General features: G+C 34.3%; 1 long non-coding RNA gene and 1 pseudogene across 1 annotated transcript; both read right to left on the reverse strand.

The window, feature by feature from the left end:
• LOC110869499 overlaps positions 1-26664 on the reverse strand; it is a 62940-nt pseudogene that overhangs the window by 11588 nt on the left and 24688 nt on the right.
• Positions 7987-8788, reverse strand: LOC110871937. Its single transcript, XR_002554000.1, has 3 exons — positions 8700-8788; positions 8497-8616; positions 7987-8062 (listed from the first exon to the last, which is right to left on the reverse strand). It is a non-coding gene; the product is annotated as an uncharacterized LOC110871937 (long non-coding RNA).

Genomic DNA, 26664 nt, shown 5'->3' on the forward strand with positions numbered 1-26664 from the left:
GATTGTATTCAGTTGATTTATTGTTGAGGTCAGTGATGAATGTTTGTAGTTTCTAGAATCCTAGATTTGTGATTGTGATGATATATAGAGAAATTTCAATGGATCACCGTATGAAATTCATGATGGATTAACATGTTAAAGCTTTATAAAAGATTCTAGAACTTAGAAAAAAGTGCATTTGTTAATAAGAGAAACACTATATATTATGAATAGTATAAGTTTAGATAGGAAATTAAAATCTGAAATCTCGGACCGGAGTCAGTTCGAATTAGGAGTCGTTGACATATCGGTGTCAAATCTGCATCTGCGATACAGCGAATACCATGATAGGTCTAATTTTATCGCTTTCGTTTGATTTAAAATTCTATGAATCATTTCCGGTGACCGCTATAACAATCCGTTCACCTACGCCAACACGTTTTATTCACTTGTTTGATATAAATGCAGCATTTGTGTGATTCTGGTTTGCTTAAACCTGTGTAATTGTGAATTTTCTAGGGTTTTGTTTGGTAATATTGTTTGATTTCATTACATCATCGTTGAAATGATGTATTTTTTTTTGTTGCGCAGCATTATGCCCGTTGTATTACTATCACCAGCATCATCCTGTCAACTATATCCTTCTAGGCATTTTCACCATCTCTCTTGCTTTCGCAGTCGGTTTGACACGCGCTTTCACTAGCGGTAAGCCTACTTTTTGTCAATTTATGTGCTCAAGTTCATTGTGCGTGTTTAATTTCAAGTTCTCAGAAGAAAATAAGCATTGCTTCTTAATAATAGTGATAATTTCTAGTCATATATCTATTGAATGAAACTATTAACAGCATAATTTAATCAATTGTCATGGATACTGCAGGTAAGGTGATCTTGGAAGCTGTAACTTTGACAGCAGTGGTGGTTGTGAGTCTCACTTTGTTCACATTTTTTACCACCAAGATAATTTTTACATGTTAAAAATATTGTAAGTTATAAGTGTGGGGTTCAACGCGGAACCTCAATAAAGTTTAGAAGCGGGAAAGCGGGCATTTAACATGTTAAATATATATAAAAAATTCAACTTAACATGTTAAAAACTATTTTTTCCAAAAACAAATTCGGAGCTTTTGCATATAAAGATCTGCAGAAGCCATTCTAACAAAAAAAAATCATTTGCTAATGTTTTTTTAATCTTTTTTAACTGTTATTTAAGCATCTCTGTTACGAGTGTTAGATTTAAGCATATCTAAACAATTTTTCATTAGTTATTAATATGATCAGGTTGAATTGTAAAGTTGCAGTGTGTGATCATGGCTTATTTATGCCTTCAAGCTATAAACATGAAAGAATGGATATTAATTAACTATTTTAATTTTTGTTCACAATAAAATAAAACTGGAACTTGAAACTCACCTTTGTTTAAAGGGATTTTATTCTTAGTTTAACATGTAAAACAAATTAGAGGCTTTATTTACATGTAAAATACTTGGATATGGTATTTCGATGGTCTCCATACATGCAGCTGAGATTTGATTTAGGCTTTTAGCACAAAAAACATGGTGTTTGTTGCTGTACCGTACAAGTATGCTAATGCTTATGTTTATTTCAACATCTTTTATTCGTGAAGGTATATATGTTAACCTGCTACAGTGCTACTGTTAGCACTTTGCAACATATATGATATCCATGAACGTCGTACAAGACGTCGGGACTCGCTTGATTTGTAGTAAAATGTGTGAATTTCAGGTGCGTACGGGTCAAGGAAAAGACTCAAGGACTTGATCTATGTTCACTACAACTTACGAGTCATGGAATGTCAAATAAGGCCGACCATTGGCTCAGGCAGCCTATTCGTGCAAGAGAATCTTTTGTATGACTGGATTGTAAAGCCTGGTAAACAAGAATACGAGGTAACACACTCTTCACTCCTTTCATTCCATGGCAAGATTATTTATTTATTAAATTATATTCTTGTAGGAAATGGAATATGAGGAGAATGAGTTGTTCGAATAAATACAAGGAAATTGAGAGAGTAGGAAGGGTGGTTCATTAGACATACAACCACTCGACTCTGATCCGCCTGAAAACGATGACCGTAATTTCTTGGATGACGAGAGTGATTATTTTTTAGGTAATGTATTTATATGAAAAATTATGTAGTGTGAGGTTCAATGGGGAACACCAAAAAAGTGGGAAACCGGGGAACCATGCATTTAACATGTTAAATATATCCTAAAAATTCAATTTAAAATGCTAAAATTATTTTTTATTTCCAAAATTTAGCATTTCTTCCTATCAAATTGTTATATATTGACTCCTTGTTAATTATATAAGTGCAACAAAAATTTTTTAGTATTGCATCATAGATTATATTACACACACAATTAATCATGAACAGTGAGGATTATATTCTTTGTTGGCTTATGACAGTTATCTTCCACGAGTACAAAATATGATCAAATCGGCTTTGAGTTCTTGGGTACACACCAATATTTACACCCAAGATCAAGGTAACATAGAACGGCAATTCAATTTATGGTTTGACCCAACCACCAATTATCACAACTACACAATTCATTAGAATCCAACCGAATTTGTGAGTAAACACCATTTGAGGGTGACTATTTTCTATTTGAATAATTGGTTGTTAATAGTTCAAATGATATCAAAATGATTCCGTAATCACTGATATTCAAACAATAATCATTAGTTCACAATTTCTTGTCTCCATTGTTAATATATTTTGTTACTGGTATTGATATCTTGTTATGATTGTGAAACTATTTTGATGAATGTCATCAGGTGCTTTGAGATGGTGTTCTTTAGGCCACACGGGGCCATGCGTTATAGCATTACGGAAAGGTTGTTTTAACGCGTTATTTCCCACCGCCACCATAAACATAACGCGTGATACATTAACGAAAATAGGTTTCCGTGATTTTTTCAACGCCGTGATATATTATTTTGTGAGGGTAGTTGTTGGTTGGGGGAAAATTGTTGGGTGTGGTGGTGAGTGATGACCACCCCCACTAAAAAGGTTGTGAGTGATGGAAAAATGATTGATGACATGGCGGAACTTGATTGGTGCTTGTGAGTGATAGAATTCTATCACTAGTGACCACCCCCTCCCCTTATCCAGAAAGCTTATTTTAACATGTTAAAAGAGTGTTTGCCATTGATCAACTAAACTCGATTCGACTTTATTTGACCAAACATGTTTTGTATGGTAAACTTTATCATGTTAAATAAGAGATTGGATTGATCAACTAGGTTCGATTAAACTTTATTTGACCAAATTATATATTGAATTTCGGATTAGAGTTCAAAATATTAAAATAAAGTTTCGTATAAAGTCTATCCGGGCTCAAAATATTAAAGTAAATAAATTTAACATGTTAAACGAACATTTGCATTGATCAACTAAACTGGATTCGACTTTATTTGACAGAACGTGTTAAAATTTTGATAATAAACTTTAATAGGTTAAATGAGAGTTTGCTTTGATCAACTAGGTATGATTAAACTTTATTTGATCAAATTATATATTGAATTTCGAATAAGGGTTCAAAATATTAAAATAAAGTTTCGTGTGAAACCTATCCAGGCTCAAAATGTTAAAATAAATAAATTTAACATGTTAAACGGGTGTTTGCATTAATCAACTAAACTCGATTCGACTTTATTTGACCAAATATGTTTTGTACGATAAACTTTAACATTTTAAATGGGAGTTTGCATTGATCAACTAGGTTTGGAACAACGCAAAAAATTTATTTTAGTATTTTATACTCTAATCCAAAATTTAATATATAATATGGTCAAATAAAGTTAAATCGAACCTAGTAGATCAAGGCAAATTCTCATTTAATATGATAAAGTTTAATGTACTAAACTTATTTTAACATGTTTGGTCAAATAAAGTCGAATCAAGTTTAGTTGATCAAAGCAAACTTTTCTTTAACATGTAAACTTAATTTATTTTAATATTTTGAGCCCGCATAAACTACATACAAAACTTTATTTTAGTATTTTATACTCTAATCCAAAAGTTAATATATAATATGGTCAAATAAAGTTAAATCGAACCTAGTAGATCAAGGCAAACTCTCATTTAACATGATAAAGTTTAATGTACAAAACTTATTTTAACATGTTTGGTCAAATAAAGTCAAATTAAGTTTAGTTGATCAAAGTTATTTTTCTTTAACATGTTAAATTAATTTATTTTAATATTTTGAGCACGCATAAACCTCACACAAAACTTTATTTTAGTATTTTATACTCTAATCCAGAATTTAATATATAATTTGGTCAAATAAATTTAAATCGAACCTAGTGGAACAAGTCAACCTTTCATCATGTTAAAGTTTATTGTACAAAACTTATTTTAATATATTTGGTCAAATAAAGTCAAATTAAGTTTAGTTGATCAATGCAAAGTTTTTTTAACATGTTAAATTAATTTATTTTAGTATTTTAAGCCCTTATAGACTACACTTTATTTAAGTATTTTGAACTCTAGGCTGAAATTCAATATATAATTTGGTTAAATAAAGTTGAATCGCACCTAGTTGATCAACGCAAACTCTCATTTAACATGTTAAAGTTTATCGTACAAAAAATATTTTAACATGTTTGGTCAAATAAATTCTAATCGAGGTTAGTTGATCAATGTAAACGCACATTTAACATGTTAAATTTATTTATTTTAATAATTTAAGCCCGCATAAACTTTACACAAAACTTTATTTTAGTATTTTATACTCTAATCCAAAATTTAATATATAATTTGGTCAAATAAAGTTAAATCGAACCTAGTAAATCAAGGCAAACTCTCATTTAACATGATAAAGTTTATTGTATAAAACTTAATTTAACATGTTTGGTCAAATAAAGTCAAATCAAGTTTAGACTGTTTAGTTGATCAATGCAAACTTTTCATTAACATGTTAAATTAATTTATTTTAATATTTTTAGCCTGCATAAACTCCGTACAAAACTTTATTTTCGTATTTTAAACTCTTATCCAGAATTTAATATATAATTTGTTCAAATAAAGTTAAATTGAACCTTGTAGATCAAGGCAAACTTTCATTTAACGTGTTAAAGTTTATTGTACAAAACTTTTTTTAACATTTTTGGTCAAATAAAGTCGAATAAAGTTTAGTTGATCAATGCAAACTTTTTTGAACATGTTAAATTAATTTATTTTAATATTTTGAGTCCGCATAAACTACACATAAAACTTTATTTTAATATTTTGGACTCTAGGCAGAAATTCAATATATAATTAGATTAAATAAAGTTGAATCGCACATCATTGATCAATGGAAACTCTTATTTAACATTTTAAAGTTTATCGAACTTATCTTAACATGTTTGGTACAATAAATTCGAATCGAGTTTAGTTGATCAATGCAAACTTTTCTTTAGCATGTTAAATTAATATATTTTAATATTTTGAGCCCGCATAAACTACATACAAAACTTTATTTTAGTATTTTATACTCTAATCCAAAAGTTAATATATAATATGGTCAAATAAAGTTAAATCGAACCTACTAGATCAAGGCAAACTCTCATTTAACATGATAAAGTTTACTGTACAAAACTTATTTTAACATGTTTGGTCAAATAAAGTCGAATAAAGTTTAGTTGATCAAAGCAAACTTTTCTTTAACATGTTAAATTAATATATTTTAATAATTTGAGCCCGCATAAACTACATACTAAACTTTATTTTAGTATTTTATACTCTAATCCAAAAGTTAATATATAATATGGTCAAATAAAGTTAAATCGAACCTAGTAGATCAAGGCAAACTCTCATTTAACATGATAAAGTTTAATGTACAAAACTTATTTTAACATGTTTGGTTAAATAAAGTCAAATCAAGTTTAGTTGATCAAAGCAAACTTTCTTTAACATGTTAAATTTATTTATTTTAATATTTTGAGCACGCATAAACTTCACACAAAACTTTATTTTAGTATTTTATACTCTAATCCAAGATTTAATATATAATATGGTCAAATAAAGTTAAATCGAACCTAGTAGATCAAGGCAAACTCTCATTTAACATGATAAAGTTTATTGTACAAAACTTATTTTCACATGTTTGGTCAAATAAAGTCGAATCAAGTTTAGTTGATCAAAGCAAACTTTTCTTTAACATGTTAAATTAATTTATTTTAATATTTTGAGCCCGCATAAACTACATACAAAACTTTATTTTAGTATTTTATACTCTAATCCAAAAGTTAATTATAATATGTTCAAATAAAGTTAAATCGAACCTAGTAGATCAAGGCAAACTTTCATTTAACATGATAAAGTTTAATGTACAAAACTTATTTTAATATGTTTGGTCAAATAAAGTCAAATCAAGTTTAGTTGATCAAAGCAAACTTTTCTTTAACATGTTAAATTAATTTATTTTAATATTTTGAGCACGCATAAACTTCACACAAAACTTTATTTTAGTATTTTATACTCTAATCCAAAATTTAATATATAATATGGTCAAAGAAAGTTAAATCGAACCTAGTGGATCAAGGCAAACTCTCATTTAACATGTTTAACATGATAAAGTTTATTGTACAAAACTTATTTTCACATGTTTGGTCAAATAAAGTTGAATCAAGTTTAGTTGATCAAAGCAAACTTTTCTTTAACATGTTAAATTAATATATTTTAATATTTTGAGCCCGCATAAACTACATACAAAACTTTATTTTAGTATTTTATACTTTAATCCAAAAGTTAATTATAATATGTTCAAATAAAGTTAAATCGAACCTAGTAGATCAAGGCAAACTCTCATTTAACATGATAAAGTTTAATGTACAAAACTTATTTTAACATGTTTGGTTAAATAAAGTCAAATCAAGTTTAGTTGATCAAAGCAAACTTTTCTTTAACATGTTAAATTTATTTATTTTAATATTTTGAGCACGCATAAACTTCACACAAAACTTTATTTTAGTATTTTATACTCTAATCCAAGATTTAATATATAATATGGTCAAATAAAGTTAAATCGAACCTAGTAGATCAAGGCAAACTCTCATTTAACATGATAAAGTTTATTGTACAAAACTTATTTTCACATGTTTGGTCAAATAAAGTCGAATCAAGTTTAGTTGATCAAAGCAAACTTTTCTTTAACATGTTAAATTAATTTATTTTAATATTTTGAGCCCGCATAAACTACATACAAAACTTTATTTTAGTATTTTATACTCTAATCCAAAAGTTAATTATAATATGTTCAAATAAAGTTAAATCGAACCTAGTAGATCAAGACAAACTCTCATTTAACCTGATAAAGTTTAATGTACAAAACTTATTTTAACATGTTTGGTCAAATAAAGTCAAATCAAGTTTAGTTGATCAAAGCAAACTTTTCTTTAACATGTTAAATTAATTTATTTTAATATTTTGAGCACGCATAAACTTCACACAAAACTTTATTTTAGTATTTTATACTCTAATCCAAAATTTAATATATAATATGGTCAAATAAAGTTAAATCGAACCTAGTAGATCAAGGCAAACTCTCATTTAACATATTTAACATGATAAAGTTTATTATACAAAACTTATTTTAACATGTTTGGTCAAATAAAGTTGAATCAAGTTTAGTTGATCAAAGCAAATTTTTTGTTTAACATGTTAAATTAATTTATTTTAATCTTTTAAACACGCATAAACTCCACACAAAACTTTATTTTAGTATTTTATACTCTAATCCAAAAGTTAATATATAATATGGTCAAATAAAGTCTATTATTTAACGTTTAACATGTTAAATTTATTTTTATTAATATTTTGTGCCCGCATACACTATATTTCTTTTTTCCTGCTACACAAGTCCCTCAAACCCTATCAAATTGATACTCACACAAACATTATTATAAGTTTTTTAACGCTAATCCGGAATTCAGTATATAATATGGTCAAATAAAGTTGAACCAAATCTAACTGAATTCTCCAAACCGTCATAAGACACACCGCATACGCCGCTTCTATCTTCTTTTTTGGCCCGTCCAGAGCAATCAAAAATCCAACTTTTGAATCAGAGAACTGCAATCACAATGAAGTAAACCTTGAGTAAAAAATACTATCAGTTCATTTTCAAATGGAGAGGGTATAATGGCATATGATACAACTTCACACAAAAGGTTGCTACGAATTATGATATACCAAAAGTCCTACATGAAAGTGATTTAGATAATTCCAAAGGGTCCACGATGTAGTATACTTTTGACCAATTTTGAGGTTTAAATAATCACTCAACTTTCCCTTAAGAAAATTTGCCACTAGTATAACTAAAGTATAAAAAAAACATCCTTACACTATAAACCTCAATTCTAACAAATTCAACAACAAAATCCTATACAACTAACTAAATCTCCCAATTCCCCAATGAAAAATCTGCAACTGAATGCACCCATGAAGGTCAACACACCTACCAATCTCATAAACTGCAATAAAAATATCAAACAGGATATTCATACTTGTCAACATTGTGCAGACGTGGAGGATCATGACAGTCTTCATACGAGTTATACAACATGGCAAGTTACTATATACGAAATGGTTTTGTCCGGCTCTGAGTCGAGTATGCCATTTAAAACCTGCAAGCCATATAAACGAAAACCTTACCTAACAAATATATTTTCTTTACACTTAAACAAGTTTTGCAACTTGCAAGTGTTACCGGCTATGTAGGCGAAATGTAAGTGACTTCTTTGTCCCCAAATAGCCTTCGATAGTGGAGGAAGTGCAGATTCAGTGTCATGTAATTTTTCTAACGAATTATGGCTGCCAGAAGATGTAATCAACACTTGCTCCTGTAATCCACGAAAACTTCAGCTGCAAATATATACATGCAAAATACTTCATCTCAGTCCCCAAAAGCTATATTAGATACAAACCGTAAGCAATTAACAAAAACCTAAACCCTAAATCCACCAGCCCCGAGTCTCCACTACCGCAATCCCACCCTGTTCACTTCTCGCAACCACCTCGAATCCTACTGACAACTTCACAGCCTCATCACCATGACTCATCCAAACCATCTGTGTAACACCCCGAAAATATAAAACTTTATATTAAAATTATAAAGTATAAATAAACGGGAAATTTACTAACTAGAAACTTTTAACCTAGTTAGTTAATAGACTAGAAATAGCTTATGAAGGGGTTAAAGGCTACTAAACAATAACTAGAACAAAGTTGAGGGGCCTAAGTTGACAAAATTGAAACTTAAATTGTTAAACAAATTTAAAATAAACCAAACACCCCCAAAAGAGGTGTTGGTCGATCAAGGGAAAGACCAGGTCGACACCCCCTTAGCTCCAAACCCTAAAATCACTAAAACTCTCAAATTGGAGGTGCAAAACTGGTCCAAAACGAAATCTGAGCCTTGAATCGTGATCCTCATCTCAAGAGGAGTAAAAGGGATGTAAAATCTGATGAAATCTCTAAACTTGAAAATCTTATGATTTTGGAAAACTCTGAAGTTAGATGATGCATGTGGGTTATGTGGTTAGATTAGAGTTGATATGGTGTCTAGAGGTGAAGTCTAGCCAACTACATGTGAAATCATGACTAAATTCAGGAAATTCCATGAACACCTTGAAGGTGGGTTGTGGGTTTTACATGATGATGATGATGAACACTAGGGTTTAGAGTGATTATTCTAGTGTAATTCGATTTTAGAAGGTGATTTCAGAAAAGTATGATGTTTGAATGCTATATGGTGGCTTTATTGAAGTTAAGCTAACTAATTAGTAAGCTATAAACATGAGTATGAATGATGTAGAAATTCTGCCCTCATAGTGTTTGTAGAAATGCCTCAAAGAAGGCTTAAAAATAGAAATTTAAAGCTTTAACGCTTAATTAAGATGTTTCGATATATTATGCGAAGTGAGGTCTAAAGAGAGTTCTAAACATGTCTTGAATTGAACTCTATAGGACAAGATACCGGAACGTCGAGCGGACAAGCCGGTGGTGATTCACGGTTGAAGGGCGTGCGCTAAGGTATGTAACTTGACCCGTTACATTAAGTAAATTTAAATCATTATAATATGCATAGTTGAATGTTAGAATAAAGGTTGCTATGAATTTAGGCGATGATATCGCTATATTGAATAATTGGACAAAAGCTGGTTAGAACTCGTTGGTAGTCGTCAAAAGGAAGAAATTTCGTAGACGAGCCAAACGGGTCGGATAATCAAGTAAGGCATGGTTAATGCTCCGGATTGTGATAGATTGATTGTTGATATTGGATATTATATAACATACTAGAAATACCAGATTTTAATGTATTGATATCGTAGAATACTGAAATCCGAGGGTTGGGGTTTTGGTGTAATGATCAAACGAACAAAACATAAAATTTCCAGGTAATACCGTAAATTACGGTAGTACCGTAATTTACGGTAGATGCCAGAAGTTTACGGTGGGGATCTACTGATTTACGGTGGAACCCTTATTGAAAAATTGTCCACCGTAACTTACGGTGGAACCGTAAGTTACGGTAGAGTCAGAAAAGTTTTGAATTTTTTTTTTATTTTTCAATTCATCGAATGTAGTTTCGGTTATGTAATATTTCTAAGAATTCCATTATTAATGTTTCGTGATAAACATTTCAGTTTTCAGGTATATCAAGTAGTAGGATGATGATCAAGCTATCAAGTCAAACCGAACACACAATTTAACGCTTCCGCACTTGATCTTTGTTTTAAACCTATGTAAACAATTGTAGTTTCTGTCTTGAATATGGTTTCGTAGGATCAATATATGAATGTTGTGTCTAGATTAAATTTTCAAGTCTTGTAAGTTTTCTTGTAAACTTCAAATTTTGGTATGAAATGCAAGGTATTACGTTATTAAATCTAGTAGTATAAACTGGGTGTTACAAGTTGGTATCAGAGCCTAAGGTTGTCAACAAAGTGTTCGGTTCAAGCTTGATCAAGCATCCGGTAAGAGTTAATCGTTTAAGTAGAAATTAGAGAATATAGAAATAAATCATGAACAAATATGCATGAAAAGGGTGTGTAAGCTCACTCAAATACAAGAAATGCATGAAACAAGAATGATTAAATCAAGTTATGAACTTGATTGAATCGAAACAAGAATGATTAAATCAAGTTATGAACTTGATTGAATCAAAACAAGAATGGTTAAATCAAGTTATGAACTTGATTGAATCAAAACAAGAATGATTAAATCAAGTTATGAACTTGATGAAATCAAAACAAGTAAAGCATGTGTTATAAATGGGATGTTTAACAACTTATGTAAACATTTCAGAAATAGAGATGGCTGATAAAGGTAACGATGATGCGGTGCCAAGAGTCACCGAACAAGTGAGGGAAGTGATTGCCGAAGAGGTTGGAAAGGCGATCGAAAACAGTTTGTCGGGCTTTATTGATAAAATTCAAAACACAGTTTTATCAATAGTAGAAGATAGAATCAAGAAACTGGAAGATGATTCAAATGTAGCAAAGGAAAAGCATGGTGGACGAAAGCCTTGTTCATACAAGGAATTCATGGCCTGTAAACCACCAATATATAATGGGGAGGTTGATCCAATTGTGTGCCAACGATGGCTAAGTGATATCGAAGGAGTATTCGAGAGAACTCATTGTGATGAAAATGACTACGTAGCTTATGGTACGGGTCAATTAAGAGGTCAAGCGAAAGACTGGTGGGATAACAAAAAGAAGGAGATTGGAAGTGAAGCGGCTAAGGCCATGACATGGGAGGAGTTTAAGACGCCGTTTCTTAAACATCATAGTCCCAAAGCGGTCATAAATAGAATCAAGGAAGAGTTCATGCAACTCAGACACAAAGGTGAATCCATAGACAAGATCACGGGGATGTTTATGGACAAAAAAAGTTCTGTGATGATTTGGTGACAAATGAAGAACAAAAGGTCTATTACTACCATAACATGCTAAGTGCGGAGTATAGAGAGTTCATAACCCCTTCAAAATACGAGACCCTTACCGAGATTGTCAATGCTGCTCGGGAAAGGGAGATCGAACTGAAAAAGAGCATAGAACGGGGTGAACGAAGGGCACAAGATGTGAATCCAAGCCCTACTAAGAAGGCACGAACAAACGAAAGCGCAAAGAAATCTGATACGAAAGGCGGGTCGCCAAGTTGCAGAATCTGCGGGAAGGGTCATAAAGGCGAATGCCGTTACAAGGATAAGCCTTGTCCCATATGCAAGAAAACGGGACATATGGCTATATCATGCCCGGAGAAAGTGACGGTTTGTTACAATTGTTATCAAACGGGTCACAAGAAGTCGGAATGCCCGGAATTGGTTGGAAAGAAGGATGGGCAGGAACCGAAAGGTGAAGCCCCTAAAGCAAAGGCAAGATCTTTTCAACTAACCGCCGCAGAAGCAAAGGTTGAACCTGACGTGGTCTCAGGTATATTTGCTGTAAATTCGATTCCTGCACGTGTGTTATTTGATACGGGTGCGAATAAATCCTTTGTTTCATATGGATTTATTCGACATCCTTCATTTGTTCTAACAAAATTACCTGTGCCCTTAGAAGTAGAGATAGGTAATAACAAAAGCTTTATTGTTTGTGATGTATGTGAAAATTGTAAACTGAGCATTGACGATGAAGAATATTTGATAAATCTAATCCCGATGTCGATGAGAGAATTTCAAGTAGTCGTTGGGATGGATTGGCTATCTCGACACCATGCAAAGGTCGTGTGCTTCCGTAAAGAGATAAAACTGACATCTCCGAGCGGGAAACACGTCACCATTTATGGCGAAAAAGGAGGCAACCCCATAGTATGCTCAATGTTGAAAGCTCACAAGCTAATGAAGCGAGGATGCAAGGCATTCATGATATACGCTAATGAGCCCGAAAAAGAATCACGAAAGATTGGAGATGTACCGGTAGTACGAGATTATGAAGATGTTTTTCCGGAAGATTTACCGGGGATACCGCCTGAACGGGAAATAGAGTTCGGGATCGAATTGATTCCGGGCGCGAAACCCGTAGCAAAAGCCCCGTACCGACTTGCACCGTCGGAATTACAAGAGTTGATGTCCCAAATTCAAGACCTGCTTGACAAAGGATTCATAAGGCCGAGTGTGTCTCCTTGGGGCGCACCGGTGTTGTTCGTAAGTAGGGATGGGCTTTTTTTCCCAAATACCCGTACTCGTACCCGTACCGTACCCATACCCGTACCTGTACCCGTACCGATTTTAGGTATTTGGTACATGTATCGGTATCCAGTTTTATTGATTTTGGTATTCGGTACTTTCGGTATTGGTACGGGTACGGGTACGGGTAAAAACGGGTACTGGTACCGAATTCTATGTATACCTTTAAAAGTTTTTTTATATTATGTTTTATTTCATATTATGATATTTATAGTGTACTCGTATTGATTTTACCTATATGGTACCCGTATCGTATTGGTACTCATACCAATTTTACCTATTTGGTACTCGTACTATATTGGTACTCATGTCAATTTTACCTATTTAGTACTCGTACAAGTGCTCAAAAAGTAAATAAAAACAAAATGGTACCAAGCGGGTACTGTACCGAAAATACCCGTACCCGTACCCGTACCATACCTATATATTTGGTACGGTATTTGGTACCTAGTTTTGTTCAAATTTGGTACCGGTATTTTCGGTACTGGTACGGGTATAGGTACGGGTACTGTACCAATCCCATCCCTATTCGTAAGAAAGAAAGACGGGAGCATGCGCATGTGTATCGATTACCGGGAGTTAAACAAACTCACTGTAAAGAACCGATACCCGCTCCCCAGAATAGACGACTTATTCGACCAACTACAAGGCGCGAAATGGTTTTCAAAAATTGACCTTAGGTCGGGGTATCACCAACTAAAGGTCAAAGAAGAAGATGTGCCGAAGACGGCTTTCCGCACGAGATACGGACATTACGAATTTCTCGTGATGTCATTTGGGCTAACAAATGCGCCCGCGGCTTTCATGGACCTCATGAACCGGGTTTGCAAGCCAATGCTGGATAAGTCGGTCATCGTGTTTATCGATGATATCTTGGTATATTCGAAAAGTGAAGCTGAACACGCACATCACTTACAAGAAGTGTTAGAGACACTTAGGCGAGAGAAGTTATATGCAAAATTCTCTAAATGTGCCTTTTAGTTACGAGAGGTTCAATTTTTAGGCCATGTCATAAATGCCGACGGAGTATTGGTGGATCCGTCAAAGATAGAGGCTGTGTCAAAATGGAATCCCCCAAAGAACCCTTCAGAAATTAGAAGCTTTTTGGGGCTTGCGGGGTACTATAGGAGATTCATTCAAGATTTCTCCAAGATTGCGTCACCGCTAACAAAGCTAACCCAAAAGAAAGCAAAGTTTATTTGGGGAATCGATCAAGAAAAAGCGTTTCAAACGCTAAAAGAAAAGCTAACTCAAGCTCCGGTACTGACATTGCCGGACGGAGTCGAAGACATGGTGGTTTATTCGGATGCTTCACTATCGGGACTCGGTTGTGTGCTGATGCAACGGGGCAAGGTAATAGCCTATGCCTCGAGACAATTGAAGATACATGAGAAGAAATATCCCACACACGATCTCGAGTTGGCTGCGGTGGTATTTGCCTTAAAAATATGGAGGCATTACTTGTATGGGGTAAAGTGCACCATATTCACCGACCACAAGAGCTTGAAATACTTCTTCGATCAAAAGGAGTTAAATATGCGACAAAGGCGATGGCTAGAAACGGTGAAAAACTACGATTGTGAAATACATTATCACCCCGGAAGGGCTAATGTGGTGGCGGATGCTCTAAGCAGAAAGGCGGACTATGTCCCAATACGAGTAAGATCGATGCAACTCGTGGTGACCTCAGGTATACTTGAACGTATTCGAGAGGCGCAATTCGAAGCAGTAAAAGAAGAAAATTGGAAGAAAGAAAGAATAATCGGTCAATTGAAAGATCTGTCAGATGGGAATCAGGGATTGAAGACTCGATCCGGAAGGATATGGGTCCCACATACTTGTGGAGTAAAGGCACTCCTGCTTGATGAAGCTCATAAATCCCGTTATTCAATCCATCCGGGTGCGACCAAGATGTACAATGATTTGAAACAAAATTATTGGTGGCCCGGAATGAAGAGGGATGTGGCGAAGTATGTGGAAAAATGCTTGACATGTTTACAAGTCAAGGCGGAGCATCAGAAACCATACGGCAAACTCCAACCGTTAGATATTCCGGTTTGGAAATGGGAACATATAACAATGGACCTACTGACCAAGTTGCCTAAAACGAATCGTGGTTTTGATGCCATATGGGTAGTGGTGGATCGATTGACGAAAAGTGCTCACTTCATTCCGATTCGCGAGACTTATACGTCAGAAAAGATGTCAGAAGTTTATACCAATGAAATCATAGCACGTCATGGGGTGCCGGTGTCCATCGTGTCTGATAGGGATACCCGGTTTACTTCGAATTTCTGGCGAGATTTCCAAGAGCAAATGGGGACCAAATTGTTCATTAGCACTGCGTACCATCCTCAAACGGATGGACAAAGTGAAAGGACGATACAAACATTGGGGGACATGCTACGGGCGTGTATAATCGATTTTGGAGGCAGTTGGGATGTTCACTTACCGTTAGTTGAGTTTTCGTATAACAACAGTTACCAATCTAGTATTAAGATGGCACCATACGAAATGCTTTACGGTAGGAAGTGTCGAACCCCGGTATGTTGGGGTGAAGTGGGTCCACGAGAACTCGCCCACCAAGATATAGTACGAGCCACGAATGAGAAGATTGACATAGTTCGGGCACACTTGAAGGCGGCTCAAGACAGGCAAAAGGCGTATGCTGATAAAAGGAATAGGCCAATCGAATTTCAGGTGGGCGACATGGTTATGCTAAAAGTTTCCCCATGGAAGGGCGTTATTAGATTCAGAAAAAGGGGGAAGCTAAGCCCGAGGTTTATTGGGCCATTTAAAATCGTTGAAAAGATCGGCAAGGTAGCTTACCGCCTCGAGCTACCGGAAGAACTAAGTGGAATCCATAGCACGTTTCACGTGTCACAATTAAGAAAGTGCCAAGCGGATGAAACAGCTTATATTCATTTCGATGATATTGAAGTAGATAATAGCCTGAATTATGCGGTGAGACCGGTGGAGATTTTAGATCGAAAGGTCAAGTACTTACGAAATAGACAAATCGATCAAGTCAAAATCAGATGGGAGCATAGAAAAGGCTCGGACACTACGTGGGAGTCCGAGGAAGAAATGCGACGACTCTACCCTACATTATTTGGTACGTATTTCGGTTTCGGGGACGAAACCCTTTTTAAGGGGGGTGGACTTGTAACACCCCGAAAATATAAAACTTTATATTAAAATTATAAAGTATAAATAAACGGGAAATTTACTAACTAGAAACTTTTAACCTAGTTAGTTAATAGACTTGAAATAGCTTATGAAGGGTGCTACTAAACAATAAGTAGAACAAAGTTGAGGGGCCTAAGTTGACAAAATTGAAACTTAAATTGTTAAAACAAATTTAAAATAAACCAAACACCCCCAAAAGAGGTGTTGGTCGATCAAGGGAAAGACCAGGTCGACACCCCCTTAGCTCCAAACCCTAAAATCACTAAAACTCTCCAATTGGAGGTGCAAAACTGGTCCAAAACGAAATCTGAGCCTAGAATCGTGATCCTCATCTCAAGAGGAGTAAAAGGTATGTAAAATCTGATGAAATCTCTAAACTTGAAAATCTTATGATTTTGGAAAAATCTGAAGTTAGATGATGCATGTGGGTTATGTGGTTAGAGTAGAGTTGATATGGTGTCTAGAGGTGAAGTCTAGCCAACTACATGTGAAATCATGACTAAATTCAGGAAATTCCATGAACACCTTGAAGGTGGGTTGTGGGTTTTACATGATGATGATGATGAACACTAGGGTTTAGAGTGATTATTCTAGTGTAATTCGATTTTAGAAGGTGATTTCGGAAAAGTATGATGTTTGAATGCTATATGATGGCTTTATTGAAGTTAAGCTAACTAATTAGTAAGCTATAAACATGAGTATGCTATATGATGACTAAATTCAGGAAATTCCATGAACACCTTGAAGCTAACTAATTATCACCAACCTTTATACCCCCAAACAAGCCACCATGATCTTTAACAACCTCAACCACCAACCTCAACATTTTAATTACAAGTAAACTGTTTTTTACATGTTAAACCTTGTAGTAAATCTGGTAAAAGAAACTCTTATTGAGACAGTTTGTAATGATAATTATACATGTGAAAACACAATTTACATAATTCTACGTGTAAAGAAACTCATTTGTAACTAATTTTACAAGTAAAACATTAAATTTGCAGATATCAATAAAGCAATTTTCTTCTATCAGCTACTAATTGAGTAATTAACAAAAAAATTTATTGTAATTCTTAAATCTGGCCACTGGCCTGAGCAGGGAAGAAGAAAGCAGTGGTAAGCTTATAATTGGCGAATAATGCGCCATCAGTCAGAAACATTCTACCTAAATATAGGAATTTAAGTTTAGGGTTTATAATAGTTACCGAAGAAGATAACGAATTTAGGTTTAGGATTTAAGTTAGCGATAGAGGAATCCGAGTGTTTGTCGCCGGTAAGTCCCATCCGCCGGAGCAACCGCAACCGGCCCTCCTTCACTGATTAAGGTTGTGAGATCCAGACCTCGTAGTTGCCAGAAACCTAGGGATCGATAACGGATTACTACTGCTGCAATTGAGATCTCTTACATACACATAGCTATCATCTTGATCATCCGAACATGAAGATGATGAACATCGATGTGAATCGACGGGCTAGGGTGGTGGCGGTGGTAGTTTACGGCAGCCAGAGAATGAAAGTCTGCATATGCTCTCGTTCCACAGAAAGATCAAGCAGACGGGCTAAAAAGTTTTGAAATATAATTGGACAAAAATGCCATTGTTCCCTAGTTCCCCACTTTTTTAGTGTTCCCCAATGAACCCTCCCCTATATATATATATAGGGGAAGGTTCATTTGAGAAGAAAATTTAATTGAGAAGAAAAAGAACAAAGGGTAATTTTGTAAAACATTAAATAGTTTTTTCACTTATCTCATTTATTATCATTTTTGACTAATTAATTAGTCATAAAGACTATTATCCTCCACACTAACTTTTTTTTTGCCTATACACATCAAAAATTATCTTACATATTTCGAAATTCATCCTACACCTTAAAATTTATCGTACACAACTCGTAATTTATCCTACACAACTCGTGATTTATCCTACACTTTAAAATATTTTATTTTATTTTTTTGAAAAATATATATATTTTGAAGATAAGTTACAAAAAATTTAATGTAGTTAGCTATTAAAGAGAAAGACTAGAAATTAATGACCTATGTAGATTTACCAATGTACCCTTATAGTAACATTAAATACTTATATTAAATGAAATAAAATAAAGCATTCTTATTGGTTGAAATTTCTTCTTTTTTCTTTTTACAAAAAATTTCTTCTCATTTGAACTCTCCACTATATATATATATATATATATATATATATATATATATATATATATATATATATATATAGTGGAGAGTTCATGCGAGAACCACCTTTATTGCGAGAACCGCGAGAAACAATGTGAACACAACCTAAAATAGCTAAAAAAACCTAACCCCCACCCCCCAAAAACCTAAACACCCCCCCCCCCCAGCTAAAATACTAAAAACTAAACCCCAAAAAAATCTAAAAAAAAATAAAAAAAATCTAAAAATTTTTTTTTAATATTTTTTATGTTAAAATCGCTACTTTTAGTAGCCAAATTTTTTTTTTTTTAATTTTGGGCTACTAAAAGTAGCGATTTTAAATAAAAAATATTAAAAAAAACTTTGCTCCCATTTTTTCACACACCTAGATTAAAATATTAGAAAAGTCTGCCGTAAAAAAAATCGAAGTGGTGTTTTTCGGCCCCTTATAGTAGCGGTAAGAAGGTGATAACATAAGCTTGACATCACTTTTTATGGCATTTACAGTTGTCATAAATGAAAAAAAAAACTTTTTTTTTTTGGAAAAAGTTTATTTTTTTAGGATTTTTGGTAAAAAAAAATTTTGAAAAACCTTTCGTAAGGCTAAGTTCTCTAAGTCACTACTAGAAAAATTAAAATTTCTGACACCATTTTTCATAGGAAATGCGTCACAACTCGCGATTTTCAACGAATTTGTGACGAAATGCATATGTAGGAAAACCACTCGTAGGAAACTGGTTTCTTACGCATTTTCTACGCATTTTCCTACCCATTTCTGACAGAAAAGGGCTGTCACAAATTGCTACACATTTTCTACGCGTTTTCCTACCCATTTAACGGAAGTTAATTTTTAATTTTTGCTACACAATTGTTACGAAATTTAATATTTTTTCTAGTTTTATTCTATTTATAAAACATCCGAGAGAGCGGATACAAAAGCAGATAAAACCAAAAACTATAAAAATTCATTAACATTAATCATAAATTTATACAAACTTACATACAAAAAATGTATAAAATCTACGAGCATAAAGAAAATAAAATTACATATCCGACACACAGATGGTTGAATCGCATTCCCAATCGAAATCTAAATCCAAATGGTAACTTAGATTCATTCTTGCTTGCATATCCGACACACGGATGGTTGAAGTGGAGGTGCCAAGCAACATGTCAACAACTTCTCCATTGATGCCGATAAATATCAGACAATCATCTTTTTACAAACGCAACACAACAAGATTAGCCTGTATACTCTAAGCTAAATGAACAAGATCCATACTCCAGATCTGATATAGCATCCGGTTTACTGAAATAAAAATTTCTTGCAAACAGGAGGGTTTACCATGAAGTTTGTCGGTCGGAGATAAAGACCGCCGCCGTGAGCGGCGTCTCCGGTCGCCGGCCCTCGAAACATCATCGTCTTCATCTGATCTCGTCACTGTCGTCGTCGTCGGCCACTGTCGTCGTCGGTAATCACCATTACCGAAGTCGTCATCGTCGATTATTATCTTCACCGATCCCGAAACCAACCCAAACCCAAGACTGGAACCCAAACTCAAACCAGATCGGAAACAAATTCAAAACAATGAAAACTCGAACCCGGAACCCAACACCGTCGGAGACAACGGCGGCACTGCCGTCGTTGCTCTTCGTCTCCGCCCTCTCTCTCATCTCGTGCGTCGATGTGCGTGTCACCGGCCAAGGGGGAGTCTCCGGAGCTCCGGTCTTCGGTCGCCGGAGAGGAGAGTGGACGGAGGAAAGGGTGCTGTCTAGGGTTGAAATGAGGGAGGGCAGGAGATGAAGAGTTCATCATCTCTATGTTGTATGTGTGTCATGTGTTTGTCTGGTTTCAAAAAAAAATAGTGATTATAAGGTTAGAGGGTATTTGAGAGGGAACAGATCATGGGAGCGGCTGTGTAAAAATTGAAAGGATCTAGGGTTTGTTACCATTTATACACTTAGGGTTATTTTCTTAATGGGCTTGGGCCCAAGGCTCACAAGCCCAATCCTCGTATTTAAACGGCCCGTTACTTCTACGAGATCCATTTACGAACTCGAGCTCCACGAGACGTCTTAAAATAAAATTTTAGATTTAAAAATATATGAAGTAGTATCGGTAGTCGTTGTTGTCGTGTTTTAACCGTTGGTTACGTAAAAAAGCGCGTAATCTTCGTCGTCGCTCGTTTCTAATCTGTTTTTCGATTTGGTTTCGACTGCGGATATTAAAATAGAAAGCGAATACGATTTTTTTTAAATAGAATTGCAGAAATACGAGGCGTTACACCTAATCTCATTCGTTTAAGCGGCCCGAACTTATTTACGAACCGGTTTTTAAAACCCGAACACTCCGTAACGTTGTAGAATAAAATTTTTGGATCAAATTATGAAAAATAGAGTCGGTAGTCGCGTTTGGCGTGTTTGCTTGTCGTTTACGATAATAATTGCGTAAAGTTGCGCCGTTCGCCGTTTCAATCCGGTTTCGATTACGGTTATTAAAATTTAATTACGAAGCAAAATATATCATAAAATCTCAGTTTTGTTGCAGGTGCGTTCGTTACCGTTTAATATTTCGCATATTTTTCGCATATCGTCATACGTGCACTGTAAAGTCGAAAAGACGTTCCTAGGCACTCCAAGGGTCTAATTAAGTTAGTTCGCATCATAAACACCATTTATTATCGTTTTAACATCTGTTAATCGTGTAATTAGAGGCGTAAATTACCGGTTGTCACACTAACCCACCACCACATCCACCCCTTCACCTTCACCCATCATCACGAGCGCCGTCGAACCCAAATCAACTGCCGTCACCACACCTAAAGGACATAACGTTTAACATTTTCAAACATTTAAATATTATTTCAATTCAAGTTTAAATTTAGAAGGTTAAAGTATGGGTTGTTAGGCCATGTGTATGGGCACTAGTTAAAAGTTTATACTTAGGGTTGTTTTAGTGGGCTTTGGGCTTGGGCCCAAGGCCCACAAGCCTAATCTCGTGCGTTTAAGCAGCCTGAACTTATTTACGAACCGGTTTTTAAAACCCGAACACTCCTTAACATTGTAGGAAAAAATTTTAGGATCAAATTATGAAAAATAGAGTCGGTAGTCGCGTTTGGCGTGTTTGCTTGTCGTTTACGATAATAATTACGTAAAGTTGCGTCGTTCGCCGTTTCAATCCGGTTTCGATTACGGTTATTAAAATTTAATTACGAAGCAAAATATATCATAAAATCTCAGTTTTGTTGCAGGTGCGTTCGTTACCGTTTAATATTTCGCATATTTTTCGCAGATCGTCATACGTGCACTGTAAAGTCGAAAAGACGTTCCTAGGCACTCCAAGGGTCTAATTAAGTTAGTTCGCATCATAAACACCATTTATTATCGTTTTAAACACCTGTTAATCGCGTAATTAGAGGCGTAAATTACCGGTTGTCACACTAACCCACCACCACATCCACCCCTTAACCTTCACCCATCATCACGAGCGCCGTCGAACCCAAATCAACTGCCGTCACCGCACCTAAAGGACATAACGTGCAACATTTTCAAACATTTAAATATTTTTTCAATTCAAGTTTAAATTTAGAAGGTTAAAGTACGGGTTGTTAGGCCATGTGTAAGGGCACTAGTTAAAAATTTAAATATGGTAATAAATTTTCCATCACAAATGCGTAGCAAGTTGCTACACATTTCCTACGCAATAAATTTTCCATCACAAATGCGTAGTAACTTGCTACACATTTCCTACGAAATAATTAATAATAATGATGATTAAACATTAAAATATAATCTAAGTATAATAATAAATATTTCGTCATAAATGCGTAGGAAGTTACTACGCATTTCTGACGCAACAATTAATATAATTTATCCGTCATAAATGCGTAGCAAGTTGCTACGCATTTCCGACACAATACTTATAGTTAGTATTTTTGTCACTATTGTCTCACAAATTTGCCAAAAAAATCAAGGTCTTTTTTCCGTAGGAAATGCGTAGTAAATGTGGCAGAATTTGCTACACATTTTTTTGCGTAGAAAATTTTCGTAGCAAAATGACCACTTTTCTAGTAGTGAGTTCTCACAACTCGTATAAGTTTTCATTTTACTGTAAGATTAAATATATTACGTATTAATATTTAATCTATAGCCATCATAATCATTTACATTATAGAGATCAAAATATATTAGAACCTATTATTTAATTAGTTGGTAATTGTTGATGGACCATATTACCCTTAGTAACTAATTAGGTTTCCTCCTGGGTGCTTATATAAGGAGAGTTATGTGGAGGTTTAGGGGTTACTCAGTTACACAATTCACACACCCCATTAGCCATAACATCATCACGAAACCTCCTCTCCATAACCGATACCCTTTTCGGTTTTCTAAGTCCCCATCATCAGTCAGCACCCTAAGGAGGAACCAGATCAAGATGACAGGCATGTCGAACTCCATTACTGGATTCTCCTCTGCACTATCTGCTGTGACAGGTATGTTTATATTGTTTTCCTTCATGCACAAACAGAACTGAACCAACATGTGGTATCAAAGCATATGTTGATTAGTCAGTTCTGTTTTCGTATCCATAATTCTGGGATTGAAACTTGGAAAACGAATTATTTTTTTTTTATAATTTCAAAACCGTCACAGCCGGTTTCGAGTCATGAAGATCGACTCGAAATCATGATTTTCGGAAAAAGATTAATGATATGCTCATTCGGAATTAACTTGTTTATGTTTAGCCGAAATCTGTTTAGAAAAAACTATTAAAATTCAGGTTTCGGGTTCCAGAATTTATGTTTTATGTTTTAGGGTTCATCATGTTCTTGAGAAAATTCGAAGTATTCTGTTATGATTTGGAATATGATTTGGATTATTAAGTGTTTTTCCTGGTTTTGATCTAATTTTGTGCTCTAAATTTTTTTAGAAAACTGTTAAAAGATAAACAGATTACAATTTCGAAATCTGTTGACAAAATTAGATCAGCTTAAAACAGGAAAGAATATCTCTTAATCCCTTAGATTTCGAATTTTCGGTTATGATATCACAATTAACAGCTGTTAGCGAGGTTGCTACTCGAGACCATGAGGTTGCTACTCGCAACCATGAGGTTGCTACTCGCAACCATAACGTCATCACTCGCAACCATGAGGTTGCGACTCGCAACCATAACGTGATTAGTCGAGACCGTAGTTGCGACTCGCAATCATAACGTCATTAGTCGAGATCGTGGTTGCGACTCCAATCATAACGTCATTAGTCGAGTTCGATCCGCGCTAACGGGTGGTTTGCTATTAAATGATTGGTTTTTGTAATTATTTAGTTAATTAATGAGGATCAAATAATGTTTTACAAAACCAAAATGGCTTTACTTGAATGAGCTTCTGATGCATCATTTCTGGCCAAAGCTGACTTGATGCATCTACTTATCATCCAAGTATTACGAAAGCTATGTTGTGTGTGCATCATAAGCATGAATGTCTTTATTTCTGGCCAAAGCTGATCTAATTCATTCATAGATGGCATACTCAACAAGTGCATAACTAAAGTGTTTGTCTCATTTTCTGGCCAAAGCTGATTTGTTACAACCACTTTGCACATATGCTTAAATGATTACACTTCTGGCCAAAGCTGTTTTGTCTTCGTTTAAGTAGAACTTTAAGTAGTCTATTATTTTGATGTTAGTAATAGACATATCACAACCTCTTCACATAATGATCCTTATATTAATGATCCTCAATTAATTTTGTGATCATTTTGTCTGCCTTATTCTTAGTACCCATATTTTTACTCACTATAATTTTCTTCTATAAATCTATATCTCATCCACTCTAATTCCTAAGCCTAAAATGTTTTGCTTTATTTAAAGTTTCTATAAGAATTAGCTCTTAAATTAAATCCTTGATTATCTCTTAAGACACGGATGATCCTATTGCTCTCTTCTGATAAGGCACTACGGAAGAAAAGTAGAGCATGATGATTAGGATAAATCGAACATGATGTCTCTTATGATAATCAAGAACTCTCTAACATAATTGCTATCATTAAAGTTATTCCAGATTAAGTCTTTCCTAAGACTAATCCATAATTGTGGAATAATCACAAGAACTCCTAAGGTGCATGTCTTCATTTAAAATTATAAATTATAAGGTTAAGTGGTATATGTGAATATATTATAATGTACAATACCATGACCCGTAAAGTTAAGGGCTTACGTATGGAAATAAGTACATTTTCAGTACATTACATACTAAGTTTTTTTTTTTCATTTGTACAATTTGATGCATTATAAATCAGCTATAACACTCAAAAGTACCAAAGTATAACGAGTGTGTTGATAAGCAACATATGTACATAGAAATAAATGTTTGAAACTGGAAAATAAGATGTTATTCACCTTACAACCACTAAGAACTTTACGAGAGGATTGTTCTAAAGTCCATAGACAAATTACAAGTGTTAATCCCAACGTTAAGGTTCTTCAAGGGAAAATCTCACTGCATAATTATGTCATTAGACTAGGCATAAGCAACGAGACTATCCATTATTCTAAAGAACAGTTGGATAAATTGATTAGATAGTAACTTACTAATGATATTTAAGTCTGATAATTTTAATATTCCAATTAACACATGATTAGTTGACTCTAGTTCCATACGTTTCCTTACCAGAACTCGACAAATAACTAACATGAGAGTTAGTGACAAAATTAAATGTTAAGACTATAAGAACCACAATGAACAGTCTTCCAACAACGCTTTTCGATACCTTATATATTCTGATTAATCATAATATAGTATCATAATTAAGCAATGTTATGAAGGTTGTGAGGTTTGCATAGTCAACATAAAGTCACACTTATCTTAAATTCTCATCTTATTTGTTCTAAATATCTGGATAGAAACATTACTGTGATGAAACTAGATGATACCTTACTTTTTCACAACTTTTGTCATCATGCAAATGAGAATTTGACAAAAGGAAAATGAGACTTATAAATTTCATCCATTAGAACCAAAATTCATGAGAAATCATAACATGGTTAATGAGGATGATTTTTTCATCTAATCTCATTTTCAGTGATTCTAAATCATGACGTTACAGCCTTAAATATTACTTGGCTTAAGGAATAAGTATGGGTCCATCATAAGTCATTCATTGACATTCGTGGAACTTATTCCAAATGGAATATTCAGACATAATTCATTTATCATTTGAAAGACTATCAACTTGTATCTAAATTTTGTCGCATATGGCCTACGGTCTTAGAAGAACTCTATTCATATATGTAGTTAATCAGATTTCTATTAAATATGTCCTTAAAGTTTCTTATGATATCTGGACATTAAAGAAATCAAATAAAGTCTAACGTATATGTGATAGGTTCCCACGTCACGTAGCTCATTGAAACTTCTCTTGTAGCATTCTAGAGATATTAAAGATCAGTGGGAGCATTAAGTGTCTTAATAATAACTTGCAATAGTTGCAAGAGGTGGGGGGAAGAGTGTCATTAAATTCACACCTCTTGTACAAGATATCGCTCCATCACGACACTGTTCTATCAAACCTTATCTCCTTAAATCTAATGCTACTCTTATAAAAGTTTCATTGTTGCTTTATTGTGGGCGCACTTAGATTTCTTACCTAAACTAACATAATCCTCAACAAGAGAAACTACAACGACTAACGTCATTAACTTGTTTCTCTATTATAATTTTGTTGGTCGTTACATATTGACCCTATGCATGCTGAGTTCCTAAAGATTTCTAAGCTCGGTGGGAGCAGTCAAAGTCCTTATCATGATTTGCAAGGAATACAAGAGGCGGGGGGAAGAGTGTCATTAAATTCACTCCGAATTTAACTCCGATTACACCTCTTGTACACTATACTGCACCAACTCTTACAAACTTAGAATGGAAATGATAGCAACCTAACCAAGAGCTAATCCATAAAATTGAAACTTCTAATGAACCCAATAATCAACTCAGGAGGTCATCTAGGTTTAAAAGCCTACTAACTTTGATGATTACATAACCTCCCTAATTGAAGTTGAAATGGATTTTGGAAATGTTTACTGATCCTATCTCTTTAAATTAAGCCATTAGTGTAAATCAATCA

This window comes from Helianthus annuus, chromosome 8 (assembly GCF_002127325.2).
Source record: "Helianthus annuus cultivar XRQ/B chromosome 8, HanXRQr2.0-SUNRISE, whole genome shotgun sequence".
NCBI lineage: Eukaryota > Viridiplantae > Streptophyta > Magnoliopsida > Asterales > Asteraceae > Helianthus > Helianthus annuus.